Source organism: Pipra filicauda, unplaced genomic scaffold, assembly GCF_003945595.2.
Source record: "Pipra filicauda isolate LSUMZ 115617 unplaced genomic scaffold, ASM394559v2 scaffold1004_size98441_pilon, whole genome shotgun sequence".
NCBI classification, from domain to species: domain Eukaryota; kingdom Metazoa; phylum Chordata; class Aves; order Passeriformes; family Pipridae; genus Pipra; species Pipra filicauda.
In genome coordinates, this window is record NW_024103435.1 from 60,078 (window position 1) to 72,728 (window position 12,651).

The 12,651-nt window shown below is 52.8% G+C and overlaps 1 long non-coding RNA gene across 3 annotated transcripts; it reads right to left on the reverse strand.

Annotated features, from left to right (window-relative positions):
* Positions 1-1,568: 1,568 nt before the first annotated feature.
* Positions 1,569-12,490, reverse strand: LOC113985156. Of its 3 annotated transcripts, none has more exons than XR_003539747.2 (3): positions 11,964-12,490; positions 10,492-10,654; positions 1,569-1,860 (listed from the first exon to the last, which is right to left on the reverse strand). It is a non-coding gene; the product is annotated as an uncharacterized LOC113985156 (long non-coding RNA). The 3 variants fall into 3 exon arrangements; XR_005566231.1 differs by lacking the exon at positions 1,569-1,860 and adding an exon at positions 8,576-9,183; XR_005566186.1 differs by lacking the exon at positions 1,569-1,860 and adding an exon at positions 9,222-9,647.
* Positions 12,491-12,651: the final 161 nt, after the last annotated feature.

A 12,651-nucleotide genomic window follows, 5' to 3' on the forward strand; every position in this document is an offset into this window, starting at 1 on the left:
GGAGGTGGAAAGCACAGAACTATTGCATGGTTTAACTGGAGAAATGAGCATTCCTGAGGCAACCACTGGAAAAATCTTTCTCCAGACTTTAGGACAAAGCACACAAGACCCGACACAGCTGCCCTACAGTCCACAGTCCCTTTCAGAGCTACAGAGAGCACGCAGAGGCTCTCAGTCATTTCTCGGTGTTTGGTGAGATGCACTGAGCAATTTGGTTGTGAACCAAAGACATCTCAGTGCCACCACACAGAAAAGAAATTCATTGTGGGAACAAGCAAACCCAAATAAAAGTCTCTTCATACTCATAAATGAGTGTTTCCTCACACTCCATCATCCCCCAGAGGTGAAGAATTGCCTGGCTTTGATGGATTTGGATGAAGTGGGAGAAGGGGACACAGTGCCCTGCCAACAGCTCTGTCAGCAGCCCCAGCCCCAGCTTCAGGGCTTGGCTGTTTGTCCTGGCTCCCTGTGAGTACGGGGGTGAGTCCCCAGCACACACATTCCAGAAGAAACCATCCAGCAGAGCGTCTGCTCCAGCCCATGCCAGAACCCACCTCCCTCTCACACTGGTTGTTCTCTGTGTGCTGTGCCCTGCAGGAAGGTGAGCTGGCCAAGAGCTGTTTAGATTGAATATTAGGAACAGTTTCTTCACCAAAAGGTTGTCAGGCACTGGCAGAGGCTGCCCAGGGCAGTGGGGGAGTCACCATCCCTGGAAGTGTCCAAAAAACACGTGGCTATGCTGCTTAGGGACGTGGGTTCCCGGTGGCTTTGGCAGTGTTGGGTGAATGGCTGAAATCAATGATCTGCGAGGTCTTTTCAGCCTAAATGATTCCATGATTCTGTGTTTTGTAGTCAAGGGCTGCTGGGTAGTATGGGAACTTCAGCCTAACCTCTGCTAGTCCTGAGATGTCCCTCCTGCTCCAGGCTTTTTGTCTCCACTGCCACAGGCAAGATCACCTGTTTGCAGTGGTGTAGGACAGTGTAACCCCATGTTAAAGCTAAGGATTCACCCCTAGAGGAAGAACTGGAGCTGGGGAGTTGTGATTCCATCACAGCCTCCCAGAACATGCCATGGAAACAGGTCTGTGTTACTGTGCCCTACGGTCTGTGTGGGAAATGTCTCCCCTGGACCATCAATTACAACACACAATCAGCTCCACTGAGCCAGAGTGTCACAGCACAGTCCTGGCAAACGGCCCTTCCTCCCACTTCTCCCTCATTAGGCTGCTCCTCCCCTGCTTGGTCTTTAATTAGCTTGTCATCAGCAACTTGGCCTGGGTTGAACACCTCGCATTGTCCCAAATGAAAACATGTAAGACAGATGGGACACCAAAAGCAGCAGGAGAGGAGGGCGAGGAGACATGCAAGGCAATCAATATGCGTCTGACTGCAGGGACAGCCTTGCCAGGGGCAGCAGTAAGAGCTCAGCTGGCTTGGACAAACTGGGGGTGTTCAGACTGTAGGTTGGCTGAGACCAAACGACCTTGTTACAGCAAACCCAACGTAGGTCCAACAGCAGGGAGAGACAAAACCCAGCAAAACCAGTCACCTTGAGGAAAGAAGCTGTTTATTGTGCCATTGAAGAGCCCAGCCATGATCAACCGGCCCATTTAGCTTGGAGCAGTTTCCCAAGGAAGCATTGCCACACCCCCGACTCCCTGGTTTTCCCTCCTTCAGAAGCCAACATTTGGCCTCAAATCACCTTTTCCCTGCGTTCTGCAGCGGGCTGTATTCCCTGTGTGCCACCCACGGAGCTCAGCAGATGCTCCATGGAGCCAGTGCAAAACATTGAGCCAGTACACGGAAGGAGGGAGAGCAGCAAACATGCTGGACGGGGAGGGCAGCCCATCAAACTGGCACCTGTTGTCAGGCAGAAGCCAAGGCTTGTGTCAGCCTGCTGCAAATGTTTTCCCTTCGACCCCCGTGACCTTTTCCATCACACTTCGTGAGGCAGACTGCTCCCATTAAGTGCCACTCGATCCTCTGCTAATGCAGCAGTTATGAAAGGCCCACAGCACTTGTCACTAGGATAAACACCTCTGCAGCAGAAGGGGCACAGACTCGCTCTGCCCTCTGCTCCCTCACCTCCCTTTCCTGTTTGCCCAGCACCACTGTCACAGCCTCTGGGTTGGAGCAGGAAAGCTGAGCCTGGCTGAAGCTCTGACCTCTGCTCAGGCTCAGCTGCCAGTGCCTGAACGAGCACATGGAGAGAGGCTGGTTTTCTGGTCAGAGAAACGTTCCACTGCAAGGGAGGGGTTCAGGGTGAAGCACTGGCTGTGCTCCCCTCACCACTGAGCATCACAGGGGCTCCATCAGCTCTGACCAAGACAGGTCCTGCTGCAGCCTTGTTGTGCTCAGGAAAAAAGGTCTCAAGCTGTGCCAGGGGAGGGTCAGCTTGGACAACAGGAGGAATTTCTTCCTGGAAAGGGTGGTCAGGCATTGGAAGGGGCTGCCCAGGGAGGTGGTGGAGTCCCCTGGAGGTGTCCAAGGAAGGCCTGGCCGTGGCACTCAGTGCTCTGGTCTGGGGGACAAGGTGGGCATTGAGCACAGGGGGGACTCGATGACCTCAGAGGTCTTTTCCGCCCTAAATGATCTGTGATTCAGTCTCAGGGGAGCATGAACCCACTTTCTCCTCTGGACCTTTCGTTGACACTGCCCTCAGTCTTCAGAGGTGTGACCCGGTGTTGGGGTGGCACACAGGGTGACCTGACCAGTGCCACAAGGAGCTGGCACTAACGGGCAGTGGACGGGGGGGCACCACTGCCCTGCAGGACTTGCTCAAGGAAAAGAAGAGCTCAGGGGTCAGGGCAGCCTCTCCTCCAGGAGTGTGCAGAACCATGGCCACCACTGTGGGTACAGGGGGAGGTGAGAGCCTGGAGGACACGGATCCCTCTCAGCTCTGGTGCCATGTGTCTCTGGCCTCTTCAGAGCACAAACAAACTGCCATTAATGTCCTGCCAGCTGCCCCTTCCAGCTCCTGGTATCGCTCACGTGAGTGACCAGCACCAGGTATTTCACCAGCTCTTTGAGGGAGGTGAATAAATTAATTTCTCTCCCCAGAAGGGGACTGGACACACCCAGTATCTGGCTCATCAGCCCTGTGGAGAAACCTAAGGCCTCCCAAAAAGGGACTTACTTTGGAAAAAATGGCACATATGGGGAAATTCTAGTGAATTAAAAGGTCCTCAGCATCTGCGTTGAAATGTTTGTCTAAGGAGCAGAAAGAGCAATGAAATGAAGAACCTTTCTTTCCCAGCAGCTCTGGTGCTCCAGCCCTGGCTCTCTCAACTGTGTCAGGGGCTTCCTGGGTCTCAGAGAGCAAGAGAACCTTCAGCCAGCAGAAGGAGCTGGTTTCCAGCAGTTGTGGTGGCTGGTGACAGCAGCAGCACCCTTTGGGGCCACTTGGGCTGTGGGTGACCTGGGGAGTGAGTGCTCAAGGCAGCTGTGCCTGTCATACCCTGTCTGGCCTGAGTGGTATGAGATTGCTTTTGGGCGAACAGGGGGTGAGTCTGCAGAGACACCCAAGTATTACCTGCTTTGGGTTAGAAATGAACCCCTTCTGGACCAGCATCCACTGAGGGGGGTTCCTCTGGTCACTGGTCTCTGTGCAATGCCCTGAGTCATGTCTGTGTTTAGGGAAGGGACTTCTGAAGTCTCTAATCCAAGCCCAAACTCTTCTAGAGCTGTACCTGCTCAGGTGGTTTTGGCTCTCATGGGAGGAAGCAATAGAAAGGGCAGTGGTTTGTTTGTAGGATCACAGCTCACTGCTCTGGTCACTGTGAACACAGTGGTGGTTCCTGCCCCAGACACCCTGCAGAGCTGGCCACCAATCCTGTGGGCTACCTGGCCATCCCTTATTGCCTGTCATGAGCATTCCCCACCGAGGAAAGAGTCACCAACACTGAGGAAGGGCTGTGAAATCTGCCCATTACAGCAAGAACAGTTTTGAGGAGAACTTTCCCTATTTCTGTTGCACTTGAGGTAGAAGAACTGCAGAGATCTAAGGGGGAATCACAGCACAGCCAGGACCCTCATCCAAGGGTTTGGAGAAACCAGCCACTGCAGATGAAGCAGCAAAGTTCATGCTGCTGCAGGTCACCAGCAGCAGCTTTCTGTGGGTAAGGCAAAAGGAGGAATGGGGGCAGTGACAGAGACCTCTTTAAATCACCAGGGAGAGATTCCTGCCCATCTGACCTGCAGCTGAGTGCCTGGAAAAGACAAAGGAGCCCACTGAACTCCAAAGGGAGTGATGTTGTCTCAGCCCTTGGCACGTGACTGCCATCCAGGTGGTGATAACTGGGCATAATTTATTCAGGTAGAAATCCCTCTGCCCACTCCAACAACGCTTTGTTTGCTTTGTCCTGAATAACAAGCCCACTCGTGCCCTGGAAATGATGGTTCAGAACACATGTGCCGAGTTCCCAACCCTGGGCAATGACAAGAAGTTTCATCAGCTCAGATAAATATCCCTCCCCCTCCCCGGCAACAGGCCCTCGTGCTTCAAATGTCTCACCTCCCCTACCTGCCAACATTTGAACTCCAGAAATACGGCCAGCTGGGAGGGGGCCTGGGATGGGCACTGCCACCCACGAGATACCTGTCAGGCCAGGGCAGGCGTTTGGAGGGAGCCTGGGGTGAGCAAACAGCTCAGCAGCAGCAGGACAGGCCTGGCTCTGGGAGGGTGGGCAGCCTGTGGGTCACTGAGCAGCCCAGAGCCCTCTCTGGAGCAGATGGAGTTTCTCCAGCTCTCCCACTACCTCTGGAGCGCTCCAAGGCTGCAGCAAGGCTCCGGTGGAGACTCCACCTCCCTGCAGCAGGTTCAGGAGCTTCAGGAGGTGCTGGGCACTCACCGATGTTGGTGTCAGCCTTCCCATCACCTACCAGCACTTCCCAGTAACCCACCAGTATCTTCCAGTGTTGCACCAGATACTTGCTGGCCCTTCTCCCTGCACAAAGGCTGCTCTGGGTGGTGTGTGATTCCCAGCAGTGCAGAACACCCTTGGGAGATGCCCCTGGAGGGCAAACACTTCCCTCCACAGAGTTTCCTCACACCTACAGCCAGGGGCTGAATCTTGCTCTGCATTACACTGAGCCCAAAACAGCAATGCAGGGAAACAGGATTTTGGGGTCATTCCCACTGCTCATGGGACCATTTGTTCTGCAGAGCCAGAAGTTCAGAACCATCTAGCACGGCCTTGGTGATGTGGAGGCACTCAGGTGTGGTGTGTCACATCCACACAGGCCACCCCTGACAAAAAATACCACTTGGAACTTACTCTTGGAATAATCCTGCCCAAGCAGAAAGCCAGCACAGCAGAAATGCAGAGCAGCCTCTGTCCCCAGGCCCTCCTTTATCTCCCCCTCCAGGAGGGCTCTTTGAGAAGTGACTGTGTTATAAATATCTCACAGGTGGGTGTCAGAGGACAGTGCCAGACTCTGTTCAGTGTGGCCAATGACAGGATGAAGAGCAATGGCCATACACTACAACACAAGAAGTTCCACCTCAACACAAGGAAAAACTTCTTCCCATGGAGGTGGCAGAGCCCTGGAATAGCTGCCCAGGGAGGGTGTGGAGTCTCCCTCTCTGGAGACATCCCAAACCCACCTAGATGCATTCCTGTGTCACCTGCTCCAGGTGACCCTGCCTTGGCAAGGGGGTTGGACTGGATGATCTCCAGAGGTCCCTTCCAACCATAACAGTTCTGGAATTCTGTGATTATGGAATGGCTCTTTGTTTAGCACGGAATAACCCCTATCCAGTCAGGGCCTGCTTGCTGGAGAAGCTGTTAATTGCCTCCTGTGGTCTTCTGTCAGCAACATTATCCCCTCCTGCCCTGCTGGGACTGGGATGAGGGATTGTCCTGCTCTGTGGCTGCAGTGGGATACGGAGAAGGGGAGGGTGAAACATAATCTGAGAAATAATATCTACGGCAGCAAGCGATGCTAATCAAAAAATCGTGAGGGAAGCAGGATTCCAAGGAGGGAGGAATGCTGGGGGAGGAAAAGCATGGACATCTCTTGACGAAGGTCCAGGATCAGTTTGAAAGGGCCCAAGAAATTCTAATTTAACGTCTATTTTTAATACAAGCCCCGTGTGTGAGGAGAGCCCCGCCCGCTGCGCCGCGATCTCGTTACTGCCCAGATTAGCAACAAAAAGATTAATTTAGACAGGATGGAATAATTTTGAACAAAAGTGTCACTGCCTTCTGAGGAGCAAGGCTGACCCGAAAAGATCACGTACAGGGAAACCCCACACCACAGGCAATCCCTCCTGGAGAGGAGTCCCCCAGCTGGAAACACAACAGTTTGGGCTCATTTCAGCACAGCTGGGGTGGCACCACTGATGTCAGATGACTGTAATATGTCTCTTTAATTGATCATAAATACATGTATTTCACTACAGCTGACAATAAAATCTGTGGAGACAGCCCTCAGAAGCTTCCCGCTTGCCTGTCCTTTGTTTTCCTGGCTTGCATTTTAATTCCTCCAAGTCATACAGAAATAAAGGATTGTGCTCATTCTCTGTCCCTTTTCCAAGAGCTGCAACCTCCCTGACAAGCCCCCAGCCCTCTCCAGGGCTGGGCCATGCAGAAGATGACGAGCTATTGTAGCTGGAGTCTCCATGGTTCTCCTCCTCCTTGAGGTCAGCCCTGCAGGGAGAGGCAAAGCTCCCCTCACACTGCTGGATGTCCAGGCATGGCCCCTCTGGGGCCTCCAAATTAAAGGCTGATGGCAGAGCTGAGAAGGCACAACAACATTTGGGTTGCACTGAGGCAACTTGCCCAATTATTAACATTTTTGTGTTCTTTTCTTTGCCAGAGAAACTGAGCTTTTACTGGCACGGAAAATCACCTCCTCCAAACACAACCGAGTCATCTCTCCAAGTTGCTATCAACATTTCTGCAGAGCATCCTGCTCCAAAGGAGCCAAATCCAGGTGGGATCCTATAACCACAGCCCCCTCCCAGTCCCACCAGCCCTTTGACACAAAGAAATTCATCCTGCCCAGGGGCCGCCCCAGAAATCCCTCCATCCTTTCCAAAACAGAGCAGCTGCTTAGCACTGGCTCAGCACAGCAGGTCAGAAGATGATGAATTCTGTATTCACTTGAGAATTTTTAGGGAAACACAAGCCCAGCTGTGCAAGCTGGAAGAGGGTGGAGACATGTAGTCCAACGCTGCACTGAACAACCCTTCTAAACCATGGGGACTTGGCTACAAACTGCCCCCAAGGCAGTGACCTCTGGTAGGAGAGACTTCCTTGATCTCACATGGAGAATTCTCCCCCACTGTTCCTGCTGCTGGGAAGCAGTGAATGAGTTCCTTGTTTTACTTTGTTTGCGTGCAGGGCTTCTGCTTTACTTATTAAACTGATTTATCTCAACACACGTTATCTCATTTTTGCTGTTCTGATTCTCCCCCCATCCCACTGCAGGGGAGGGAGAGAGGGAGTGAGTGAGTGTGGGGTTGAGCTGCCAGCTGGGGTTAAATCAGGACACTCACTTGGAAGCAGGAGGGATCCCTGACCACCAGCCCAGCTCAACAGCTCCGAGCTGACCAGGCTGAAGGAGCAGATCCCAGCGTGAGCTGGGCTGGGATCACTGCAGCCCTCCTGCATGACCATAGAAGGTAAAACCGAGCCCTGGCAGGCCTGAGGCCAACAATACACTTAAGGCATAAATGTTCTGGTGTTTCGTGCAACTCCATCAAAAATCTTAGAAAAGCTTATTTTTGGCTGAATCAGGTGTCAGTGAAAGGAGTGCCAACTGCAGTGCTCCTCTGCCAAGGCAGGAGGGGACAGACTGCCAGGGACGCCCACGGGGTGCAGAGCGGAGGATTCGCCAGAGGCTCAGTCTCACAAACAGGATCCACCACAGCCAGCCTGATTTCATCCCTTCCCCTCTTCCCCCACACCCCACATTTGTGGGAAGACAGCAGGAAGGGTGTCACTGGTGCTTCACAGATGTCTACACGCCCGAAAGGGCTCTGTCTCTGCTGTAGGCAGTGCCCTACACCACTGTCTTGGAAGGTGAAAAGCATTTTGGGGCTGGCTCTGTGAAGTCTCCATCTGCCCCAGCTCTGTCACAGCGTGTTCCCTGCCCATTCCAGTGGAGTAACCTCCATCCCAGGAGGCTGCTGCTCCAGCTCCATGTAGTTCAGCAGGGTTGCACCACCACAACAGGCTCCAGGACAGAGCATCGGCTCTTGAAAAAATACCTCTGGCACCACAGAATTCCCTTTTCCCTCTAATGAGGCCTCTGTTTTCTTGGGAAAGCACGGAGAGCTCAGACAGAGGGCAGCAGTGTGGGCCCATGGCCAGAGCAGTGCCCTGGGCTGCAGCCACTGTCTCCTCTGGTCTCAGCACTGCAGGGGCTTGGCTGAGCTCGGACAAGGTCTCTCTCCTCAGCCATCCTGTTTCACAGAATCCCAGAACCAGCTGGGTTGGAGAAGATCTCTGAGATCATGGAGTCCAACCTTTGACCAAACACCACCGTGTCAACTAGACCAGAGCACTGAGAGCCATGTCCATCTTAAACACCTCCAGGGACAGTGACTCCACCACCTCCCTGGGCAGCCTGTTCCAACATCTAATCACCCTTCCTGTGAATAAATTCTTCCTAATGTCCAACATAAACCTCCTGAGGCACATAATTTGTGATTATTTAGACCAGCAATGGTCTCCAATTTAGGGGCAGAAGCAGCCTATGAAATGGTTAAACACAACTAAGGTGGAGAAGCACAAGTGGAGTCCTTTGGGGCATCAGCCATGTCTGGGTTGTTTTCCCCTCACCACCCCCAGACACTCCAGGTCTCCTCACCATCACAACTCCACTGCTGTCTGCGCATGACCCAAGGACACACAGTGACACTGTGACACGCACAGTGACACCGGATCTCCCAGGTTATCAGAGTCCAGTGTGCTGGGAGAGCCACATCTCCTGTCAACTCCCACGCACACACCAGCTGCTCCTGCCTGTGACTGACAGGGTTTGTTGTGCTCACAAATCTCCATGAGGCCTCTGCACGGCTTTTTAAGACTGTCAGGTCTTTCACGTTGGGAGGAGCCCTCAAGAAATCACCCTCACAAGCAGGTCTTGTGATCCTCACAAGCTCTTCAGCCACCCTCACAGCACTGTTGAGGACCATTCGACTGAGGAAACCACTTCCTTGGAGTTGTAAGGGAGCTGACAGCAAAAAGAGGAGGAGAATTGCTCTTCCTTGGTCTAACCAACCACCCTGCACAAGGAAGAGCCCTGTAGGTTGGCCCAATGCCCAAACACCTTTGAATCTTCTCTTCTCTGTTTACAGTTCTCAAAGCATTTCATTTTGCTCTTAATATAAAGACCAGATCATCTTGTTGCAGGTGAAGAATGATAGGATGAATTATAGGATGCTTTTATAAGGCGGGATGTATTTCTAGAACATTTACAAGTCAATCTGTGAGTTCACAATTCAAAATAAATTGCCCTTGAGACACATGGCAGGTGACGTGAGCCCAGCGCTGTGCCGGAAGGTTTGCAGTGCTGTCACCCACACCCGTGTCCACGGGGAACAAGGACAAGCTGTTCCTGTGTGTCCTCAGCCTTGTTAACAAAAATGCCACCTGCCCTTCAGGCACTGACACCACGAGTGCCAGCGAGGCCTCATTCTGTGGGTAAGGGGACAGGGACAGCTCAGGGACAGCTCAGGCTCATTAACAGCGACGCCTGACGTCCTTCCCCTCTTCTGCACGTTTGTGTTTCTTTGTTTCCTGTGCTGATCTCTGATTCCCTTTCCCTCCATGCCACAGGAATTGTGTTTGGCCTCTATTCCCACTGGCCCACGGGAGGCTCCTCTGAGGCACCTCTCACCTGTCTGCTGCCAACAAAGGCAGGAATGGGGAACCAACAGCCCCACGGTGCCATTGCTGACCCTGAGGTCTCCAAGGCAGGATGAAGCCTCCTGCCAGAGCACTGTGCTAGTCCCACATCCCTGCAGGTCAGTGGCTGAAGTTAACCCAAGTTACTGGGAATTCAGTAAGGGTTCAGGACCCACTACTGGAGAGGCTTTTTAAGGGACCTGTATTAGACACACTGAGAAATTCAGGAAACATGAAACACTTGGGAATGAGCAACAAAGCTGAGCAACAGGTATGGAGAAATAAAGCAGCAAATCCTGCTCCCTCCAGGCAAACTCTCTTTTGCCACTGCTGCTGGGCTTTAAAAACAGTGACAGGGATGACTTCCAGAAGATAACTGAGCCTGCTGCATCCCACTTATCTGGGACAGGCAAAAAGGCTTCTGGGCGGGGGAAAGCCAGCAAGGAAGGGACCAGGAAATGGTCTCCTGGAGGAGTGTGTGAGATCTCCCTCCCATCACTACACAGGAAATGCACATGCAGCTCCCCCTCCCATCCAAGGAATCGGAAACCAGTCTCTTGGAAAAGGGACTTGAACTGAAATGCAACTTTCAAGCTCATCTTGTGCTGGCTGGGTCTGTTTTTAAGGCACTCACCGAAAAAAACTGATCCCTGCACGTGGTCTTTTAGCTGCCTGGGCCATTCCTTTGCCTCCTCCAAGGGCATTTTCCAGTGTCTTGTCACCAGTTCAGCTGCTTCCTCCAGGTGTCAATCCAGCCTCCTCCAGCCCCCCAAGGAGCAGTGGGATGTACCTTTGGGCTGAAAGAGAACACAGAAGAACAGATTGCTGTGACAACAGGCATGTCAGAGGAGATAAAAACACCTCCTCACCAGTCTGGTGAAAGTGAGTAACAGAAAATCCCTGTGGTCATGTGGCTTTTAAACCTGCACAAACTCAGCCCTGTCCCAGCACTGACTGCCTGGCCAGGCCCAGGCCTCTGCTCTGCAGGGACATCTCTGAGTTAGCACCAAAGAGCTTCTTCCGCTCGGCAACGCTGGAGTAGGAGGAAGGAATTAGAGGTCCTTTGTGCATCTAATACCCAGGATTATTCTCATGGAATATTTCCTTGGATCAGTCCAGCTGACTTGGGCCACAGTCCCGTACGGGCTCCAGTGAGTGGGGAGGGAATGCAGCCGTGGCAGGGCTAGGATTTTACACATTACAGCAATGGGGTGAGAAAACTATTTACACCATTATTTACAAGAGCATGCAGTGACAGGACAAGGGGGAATGGTTTCCCACTGCCAGAGGGCAGGGTTAGATGGGATACTGGGGAGGAATTCTTCCCTGTGAGGGTGAGGAGGCCCTGGCACAGGTTGGCCAGAGAAGCTGTGGCTGCCCCATCCCTGGAAGTGTCCAAGGCCAGGTTGGATGGGGCTTGGAGCAACCTGGGATAGTGGAAAGTGTCCCTGCCCTTGGCAGGGGGTGGAACGGGATGAGCTTTAAGGTCCCTTCCAACCCAAACCATTCTGGGATTCTATGAAAACACTTTTACATTGGCAATTCCCATACTGGGTGCATGGAGCAGTTTTAAAGCCTGGCAGTCTCCACAGCAAGTACATTCTACAAACCCTAAACCGAGCAGTCTCAATTATTTACTCGTTTATAAAGTTAAAACTATCAGACAGACAGAACCATCTCTCAGACAGACATTCCCCTCTGACTGCCATGTATTTTTGGCTGAAGGTATCCCTCCAACTCTCTAACAGGAAGGGGGAGCCGGGGGAGGTCGGGCTCTCTTCCCAGGGAACAAGGGACGGGAGGAGAGGAAACAGCCTCAAGCTGCAACAGGGGAGGTTCGAGTTGGACATCAGGGGGAATGTCTTCCTGGAAAGGGTTGTTAAACTTATGAAGGGGCTGCCCAGGAAGGTGGTGGAGTCACCACCCCTGGAAGTGTCCAAGGAATGACTGGACGTGGCACTCAGTGCTCTGGGCTGTTTGACAAGGTGGTGACTGGTCACAGGTTGGACTCGATGAAATTGGAGGTCTTTTCCAACCCAATTGATTCTCTTTCTAGAGGTTAAATCAGAAGTTTGGGTCCCTTTTTCTATCAGTGGGGGTTTTTACCTGAAAAAGAATTAGATCCTGACTTTATCCAGCGTCACAGACCAGGTAAATCTGCACCAGGTAAACCAGCAAAATGCCAGAGAATCACCTCGACCCCTCCAGCTGCAGAGCGGAGCCTCCCAGGGAGCTGCCACTGGAGCAGGTCCAAGGATGAGGGTATTTGCACACCTGAAAGGTGCAGACAGAGAAAATGGGGTAAAACTGAGATAATTCTAGAGCCAGATCTCTCAGGAATGTTCTCTTTGGGCAAACGCAGGACCCCGTGGCCTTGGAAAGGCCCAGCATTTCTTTTGGGACAAGGACAGGACAAAATGAGTCACTGGTCTCTAATACAAGAGCTTGATGGCACGACTGCAGCCTTTGAGCCTGGAGGATCACCAATATCATCTATAAGCGTAGATCGGCCAAAAACATAACCAAGGGCACCACTGCAGCCCGGGATCTCCCCTCTGATGGGCACAGCAGCACCACTGGTGTGAGGGGAGAGCAGCGGCTGAGGGGGAACGGGGTGTGAGGGGAGAATGGAGTGAGGGAGAATGGGGCTGTGAGGGGAGAGCGGGGGGTGAGGGGAGAGCACGAGGCTGTGAGGGGGGAACGGGGCTATGAGGGGAGAATGGAGCTGAGAGGGGAGAACGGGATGTGAGGGGGAATGGGGCTGTGAAGGGGGAAGGGGGCTGTGATGGGAGAG